General features: G+C 40.4%; 1 pseudogene; it reads left to right on the plus strand.

The window, feature by feature from the left end:
- The first annotated feature begins 1974 nt into the window (after positions 1 to 1974).
- LOC149211513 (pentatricopeptide repeat-containing protein At4g19191, mitochondrial pseudogene) lies at positions 1975 to 4908 on the plus strand (annotated as a pseudogene).
- The last annotated feature ends 1536 nt before the right edge of the window (positions 4909 to 6444 follow it).

The raw sequence follows: 6444 nt of genomic DNA on the forward strand, positions 1-6444 counted from the left end.
ATCATATGCAAGTAGCAAATTTAGTAGCTTACCATATAGTGACTCCATGAGAACTTGTGACCAAGTAGCCAAGTCTTGTGACATCCTTCCGATGGAAGAGCCCAACCCATGCACTGGTGCAGATGACCCATCCTTTGAGATTTATGTGAGGTCCACTAGTAACGGGGAATCCGTAGAAAGGAGATCAAAAGCTCTCGTTGCCTCCTCAATGCCAAGAGCCAAAAATATAGATCCTCTAGTATCTAATCCCATAGCCCCATGGTTATATATAATAGGAGGGGGGATCTCTGACACTAATAGACGAGAAGGAGTCCAATGAAACCCTTTGCCTCCAATCAAACCCACACTACCTCCCAAGAAAATTTAGTTGACAATGTGAGGGTAGAAAAAGAGGGAGTAGAAGCTAAAACCTTAAGAATAGGAATTTTAGGACTATTTTCCCTAGCCATAGGACAAAGTGCACTTAGATGACCAATATGATGGCAAATGGAACATATGCAGGACACATTCTAGAAGTCAAGCCTCTGATAGAAGTAATAGTTTCTCATTATGATGTATAGCTCCTTAGGAAGTTCCTTCTCCAAGTCCATTTCGACCAGGACCCAAAGAATTTTTTTGTCAAAAGATACCAAGGACATCACGTCAAATTAAACGTATATATTGATGTTATTTTTCACCCACATGATAATCTGCTTCGTCCACAGTTCCAGTGGAAAAACAACCAATTTTACCCACAAATATCGAGCTTTTGGTTTCTATTGAAGGGAATTGAAGCCAACCTATAGAGCCACATATAACCACGACCAAGAACCCAAGATTTTTGTAAACTATTGAAGCCAACCGATAGAGCCACATATAACCACGACCAAGAATCCATGATTTTTGTAAGATAGTTTTGAAGTCACCTTCATCTAGAAAATGAAAGTGTATTTAGTGGTTAATTAGGAGGTTAATAGCAGGGCAATAGCCCTGTAGTGGATGAAAGTGTATTTAGTGGTTAATTAGGAGGCTAATAGCAAGACAATATCCCTATAGCGGATTCTAGTGGAGAACCATGTTTTCGACTGTTCCATCATTAAGAGAAATATAGTAGAAGCACCCATCAAAGGCCGGGCAGAGAAACTCGCAGCTTTGCTTCACTCATTGTTAGCGCCTAACATGGGTTTTACCCCCACAAAGCCTACACGGTTTTTGAGGGTCATCACGATTGGTGGACTTAGGTGACGCTCCTAAGACATGACGTGTTGTTTGTCCCAAGGCTGCGGAAAACTTAGGAATGGAGGTCCTACCTCCGCATAGTCTAACGAGGCGAAGGAGTTCCCTGGAAAGTTATGGAAATTCTGGTCATATTTAGAGAAAATCTGTCAAGGAATTTTGTAAATCCAAGTTATAGTTGTTAAACTTCAAAATTTTAGGTGTCTTACATCTTTTGATGGTGCTGAATCCATTTCCACCATCAAAAACACGATTCAAACAGTGCATCTACAAGATTTTTTGAAATTTTTTTAGCCAAATTCCAACCACTTTTAGTCCATCGAGGCAATTCCTCTACGTGGTTAGACGAAATATCCTCAACCAGGAAAAATAGAAACCCATGTACCGATAAGGCGAGAAAGACTAAAACCATCCTCCAAGGTTTATAGGTACCCAGCAAAGACACAGAACTGGAAGGACAGCAGAAACGACCAAGTATAAAATATCTCCAGTCCTTCATGCATGGTTACCTTAGCATAGCCTCGAATCATGATCTCCAGAACCGTTTTCATTGCTGGAAGTTGCCTGGTTCCATAGCCGCCATTGCTTCTTGTAATCACAATCCAATTTGAAATTCACACACGCACCTTTCTCTATTCGAGTTGAAGAATGAACTCCTTTTTATCTAAACATTTGCCATATGAAAATTCATTCATGGATTCTTGAAATCCGTTTGAATTGATAAATGGCTTTTGTTCACAGTTATTCTCCTTCAGTATCATGGCTTTGGCTTTTTCAGTACTGGGAGTGGAATTGGCTTGGCATTTGCAGCGTTCCCGCATCTTCAACAAATTCAGAAGCCGGGAAAAAATTCAAGTGCTCTTCTCTGTACATGATTTTGAAACAAAATCTATCCACAATGAGATCACTGTTAATGAACAACCCACACCAGCACAATTACAAGTCAACAATACCATGGGCTCTGATATTATTCAGGCATATATCTATTATCTCCTGCAGGCGTGTGAAAGCTTGAAAGAGCTGAATCAGGTCCATGCTAACTTAATTATAAAAGGATTTAACAAAATTGCATTTGTGAAAACCAAACTTCTTACCATATATGCCAAGTACAGAAGTGTGGCGGATGCACGCAAAGTGTTTGACGAAATGTGTAACCCAAATGTTTTCATATGGAATTTGATGATCGGTGAGCATGCCAGGAATGGATTCCATGAAGAAGCCATTGAGCTCTATTTCCAAATGCATGCTGCAGGCATTTGGCCCAACAAGTTCACATTCCCGGCCGTGCTAAAGGCGTGTGCCGCCGTATCTGCTCTTCAAGAAGGTAAGCAGATTCATGATCACACTATCAGAGCTGGATTTGCTTTTGATGTTTACGTGGGGAATTCCCTTGTAACTATGTATGCAAAATCTGGGGGTTTGGAGGATGCATGCCATGTGTTTGAGAAAATGCTTGAACGAGATGTTGTGTCATGGAATGCTGTGATTGTTGGATGTGCGCAAAATGGATATGGAGATGAGGCATTGGAGTTATTTGATCGAATGCAATCTGAAAATGTGATGCCAGATTCGGTCACCGTGGCAAGTGCACTCCAAGCATGCGCGCAATCGGGAGATCTGCAAAAGGGCAAGTGGATTCATAACTATGCTCTTCATTTTGGATTTCAGTCTGATGTTTCTGTGTTGAATGCTCTCCTAGCTATGTATGCCAAGTGTGGAAGTTTAGAATTTACACGTCAAATGTTTGACATGATGTCTCAACGAAATGTAGTCTCATGGAACACAATTATTGCTGGTTATGCGCAGAACGGTGATGCTGGGGAGGCCTTGACACTGTTTAATCAGATGCAACTGGCAGACATGAAAGCTGATTTGGTTACCATGGTGAGTGTATCGACGGCATGTGGGCAATTGGCATCTTTGAATCAAGGTAATAGGATCCATGGTTATGTATTGAAATGTGGATTGGAACCAGATGTTGCTGTGGGAACTTCCCTTGTTGACATGTATGGAAAATGTGGGGCTGTAGATATGGCATATGCCTTGTTTGACAAAATGCCTAGAAGAAATGTGGTTTCGTGGAGTGCAATGATTGCTGCATATGCACAAAATGGATATGCCAATATGGCCTTAGCTCTCTTTAAGCAAATGCAACTGAATAACATGAAACCGAACTCAGTCACTATGGTTAGTTGTGTGCTGGCATGTGCTCATTTAGCATCTCTGCAACAAGGCATGTGTAATCATGGCTACATTATTAAAAGTGGATTCGAGTCCGAGGTTGTTGTTGGGACTGCCCTCATAGATATGTATGCAAAATGCAAGAGTATAGATATTGCGGAGCAATTGTTTAAAAGAATGGGTAGAAAAAATTTGGTGTCATGGAATGCAATGCTTGCTGGGTATGCTGAGAACAGTGATGATAAGGCCTTTGCACTTTTTAATCAAATGCTACTAGAATCTATAAAACCCAACTCAAGCACCATGGTGAGTGCCCTCTCAGCATGTTCCCATCCGGGGGCTCTGCAACAAGGAAAATGGATCCATGATTACATGATTCAAAGTAATTTTGAAACGGATATCTTTGTAGAAAATTCCCTTGTAGCCATGTATGCCAGGTGTGGGGACATAGAAGCTGCACGCCAATTGTTTGAGATGATGCCCACAACAAACGTGGTCTCATGGAATACAATGATTGCTGGTTATGTGCAAAGTGGACATGCCCACGATGCCTTCACACTCTTGAATCAAATGCAACCTGATGAGTTACCTGACTCTGTGACTCTGGTGAGTGTGCTTCCGGCATGTGCCCATTTAGCAGCTTTACAACAAGGTAAGTCTATTCATTGTTATATAATAAGAAATGGATTTGAGCTGGGTGTTGTTGTTGGGACTGCCCTTATCGACATGTATGCCAAATGTGGGAAGATACATATTGCACAGCAAATTTTTGACAGTATGTCAGCAAGAAACGTGGCGTCATGGAATACAATTATAGCTGGATATGGCATGCATGGGCTTGGTAAGGATGCCCTGGAATTTTTTGAGAGAATGCAAAATGTGGGCACACAACCGGATCATATTACATTTGTCTGTCTTCTGACTGCATGCAGTCATGCAGGTATGGTGGAAAAGGGTTGGGACTACTTTAATTGCATGACTCGAGATTATTCCATCCCTCCCGGGGTTGAGCACTATGCATGCATGGTAGATCTCCTTGGGCGTGCTGGGCATATAGACGAGGCACTTGACTTTGTTAAAAAGATGCCGATAGAACCTGGAGCTAGTGTATTAGGAGCCCTGCTTGGTGCATGCAGAATTCACAACAATATAGAGATTGGAGAACAAGTTGCAGACCTTCTTTTACAGTTAGAGCCTCAGTATGCTGGATATTATGTACTTCTGTCAAACATCTATGCCACAGCTGGCAGATGGAATGATGTAGTAAAGGTGCGAAAAATGATGAAGTACAGGGGAATAAAAAAGATACCAGGATACAGCTTGATTGAAGTAAATAATAGGGTTCATACATTCATTGTTGAAGAGAGATCACATACTCGATCTGAGAAAATTTATGCAACACTAGAAACATTGTCTGGGAAGCTGGAGGCGGCACATACTGTGCCAGACACAAACCGTGTGCTGCATAATGAGGATGAAAAGGTGAAAAAAAACACACTTTACAGTCAGTGAGATGCTAGCTATTGCCTTTGGGCTTATTTGCACAAGCTATGGGACACCTATCTGTATCACAAAAATCCTATGTGTGTGTGGTGACTGCCACAATGCCACTAAATTCATCTCCAGGATTGTTAGACAAGAGATTATATTCACACCATTTCCATCATTTCAAGGATGGATTTTGCTTATCAAGATTACTGGTTAGTTGGAAATTTGGAATCAAATTGAGGGACACACATTAAGTGTGCAGTAATATAAATTGTGGATACCTTAGTCTAGTGGGTTAGCTCCATTGGTTAGAACCGACTAGTTTCAAGGAAATTTTTTTAATACGTAATGGGTTCAGGTCCGGAAGAGTCCCTTTGAGTTAGGAGTACATGTTGTACCCTGATAGCTTTTACCAGACGTGCCATTCATGGAATCTGATGAAGTATCTAGATGGTTTCCCCAAAGACATTTCCCATGAAAAAAATGATTATACCTTATTTCAGATTGTGTTGCAAATACCTCTATATAAATGGAGTGTAGTGCTAGTAAGGTCTACTAAAAATGGAGGAAAGCATCTTCCGAATACTGAACTTGTGACTTTTGAAGGCCCAAATATCTTGTTTTTACATGCTCCTTTCAATGAACGAAAGGAACATTACTCTTTTTGATGAGTCTCTTGTCTAGGATATCCTATGAAATGCAAGGCAAAAAGGAATATTGGACTAACTGCTTGTGAATTTAGGCACTTCATATCCTTGATCTATAAGGAAATCCCTCAACAGCATTCAATTTTTCAAGTCTCCAACTAGTACTCAAGATGTTGGAAGATGGAACACCATTGTATTAGAAATCTAATCATGACATCCTATTCACAATTTGAGTACACTTTCACGCAGATCCATGGTGAATAAAACAACTTCAAGAATCTATCATTCAAGAAGTGTTGACTATATGGTTGTCTATTTATGGTAAGATTCAACCATAAAAATCCAAAGAAATATTTTACGAACTAGAATATAAACTAGTTGCCAAATATGATATATTATTATTGAGAGTAAACTACACTTTTCAAATTATGCTTTGCAGTCGATGTTGCAACTCAAACTCTCACTGGGTAAAAGTCCTTATCTTAGGAGAAGAGTCAAGGAGCAACCATTAGGAAAGCCACCCACTATCACATCATTGGCATTGTCTCTAAGGCTAAGGAAGTGGCTTCCTAACCTAAGGAGGGTTTTGCTACTATTTAAAGTAAACTAGGACGAGTAGTGGAAAGGATCTCGTGTCGGGTTTGGGATATCCTCTCTTCGTCACTTGCCTTCTTAGGTTTGGTTAATCCATTTTCCTTTGATTCAATCACCCTTGTTGTCATCATGAGCTTCGATTCCATTTTGAGTCAAGTACTTCCAAATTTTGGAGTTGTGTTGTCGATATGTTCAAGAAAAGTCCTATCTGCAAAGTCAAACTTCCTATACTTATTTGACCCTCTCTCCAGCAATCCTAAATCACTCCTATCTTTTTGAGATATCCTATGTCTCGTGTCGATGATGTGGGAAAAATTAT

The sequence above is a fragment of the Pinus tabuliformis genome, chromosome 1_1 (assembly GCF_031772625.1).
Source record: "Pinus tabuliformis cultivar Carrire ecotype Pingquan chromosome 1_1, CPIR1, whole genome shotgun sequence".
Classification (NCBI taxonomy): domain Eukaryota; kingdom Viridiplantae; phylum Streptophyta; class Pinopsida; order Pinales; family Pinaceae; genus Pinus; species Pinus tabuliformis.